Source organism: Rousettus aegyptiacus, unplaced genomic scaffold (assembly GCF_014176215.1).
Source record: "Rousettus aegyptiacus isolate mRouAeg1 unplaced genomic scaffold, mRouAeg1.p scaffold_m13_p_12, whole genome shotgun sequence".
NCBI lineage: Eukaryota > Metazoa > Chordata > Mammalia > Chiroptera > Pteropodidae > Rousettus > Rousettus aegyptiacus.
This window is the reverse complement of record NW_023416287.1, coordinates 11,502,632-11,504,170: the sequence shown is the minus strand read 5'-3', so window position 1 is coordinate 11,504,170 and position 1,539 is coordinate 11,502,632. Positions and strand designations below refer to the sequence as shown.

The window sequence follows — 1,539 nt, the reverse complement described above, 5'->3', positions numbered from 1 at the left end:
TGCCAGCTTCTTCCAGAAACGTTGTTGGGATTTTAATTGGGATCGTAATTGCATCTCTAGATCAAGCCGGTGAGAACTGACACCACGTAAGTTTACTTATAACGATGGGGTGTGAGTCACTGAGGATTCAGAGACAAATTGCACACAGCTCCTTCCCTCAGAAAGCTGCTTTGCTCATGGTCTTTCCTTTTCATGTTATTTCACTTCGTAAGAGAAGATCTTATCGGGCCCATTTTACAGGTGAGAAAACTGAGGTTCAGAGAAATTATGTGACTTACCCCAGACCCTATGGTAAGGAAGCGGGGGTGGGGGGGCAAGACCCCCATCCACATCTGTCTGACTCACAAATCTGTCCATCAAGTCATTTTGGTTTATGGGTTTGGCTCGTGTGTGTCTGTTTGTGTGTTTGCACGTAGGGTGTGTTCTCATGCGCCCAGAGTGGAAAAGCATCTATATTTGAAGAGGGATGTGCTGTGGTGTGTCTGCTCTTCTGGACAGTGACTTCTATTTGTGCTAATATCAGAGTCTTTGGCTATGTGTGTACAGCGTTGCGGGTTTTAGTGGGTGTACTGGGCACGGCATTTATGTGTATTGGGTAGGAAGTGTGTGTTGGGGGACAGGAATGAGATATTTCTGTCGGTGTGTGTGTGTTTTTTCTTATGTAGGATTTTGATTTTATACTCATTGAAATAACTCTTTTAAATATTTTAAAAACCATATGTAGCTCAACATTTTTTTTATTGAGGTATAAATTAATTTTAAGTGCCAAAATCTTAAATGCTCAACTAGATGGATTCTTACATATGTACTACCCATTGTAGTCACCGCGCAGATCAAAATATGAGACAGCTACAGCAGCATCCTCTGTAGGAGCTTCCCCGTGTCCCCTCTCAGTCAGTAGCCCCCAAAATAGCCACTGTCCTGACTTTTGTCACCCTAAGCTAGTTTTGCCTGTTTTTAAGCATCTTTTCATCTATGGCCATGCTGCCCTAAATGTGCCTGATCTCACCTGATCTTGGCTGCTAAGCAGGGCCGGGCCTGGTTAGTACTTGGATGGGAGACCACCTAGGAAGACCAGGTGCTGTGGATGTTTAAAAAAGAAAAAAAAAAAAGGTGTCTTATCAATGGAATTACACAGTTTTTCTGTTTGGGGAGGTTAATAGCAAACATTGAATAAACCTTGCTTTGTATGCAGACACTTTCCACATCTCCCTGAATTTCTCATAATGGCCAAATAAGGTCGCACCTATTTATTGTTCCCAATTTACAAATGAGGAAACTGAGGCTCAGAGAGGGCCCATGGCTTTTCCCAGATCCCCTGGATCCGGGTCACCTATTTGACCCCACAGCTCTGGTCCTTGCCCACTAGACCATCCCGCCACCCTCTGGATACTCTGCCAAAGAGATGACACTACTGTCTGGAGTCCTCTGGAGTCGGACCTGGGCACCCAGAGGTGTTTCCAGGTGTGCTTTATCTTCTGAGGAGTCAGTGTCTCTGAGTCTGTTGTAAGACCTCTCCAAACCCCCTCGCTGGGCCAG

At 45.0% G+C, this 1,539-nt stretch overlaps 1 pseudogene; it reads left to right on the top strand.

Moving 5' to 3' along the window:
- Positions 1 to 971: 971 nt before the first annotated feature.
- On the top strand, positions 972 to 1,090 carry LOC118610381 (annotated as a pseudogene).
- The last annotated feature ends 449 nt before the right edge of the window (positions 1,091 to 1,539 follow it).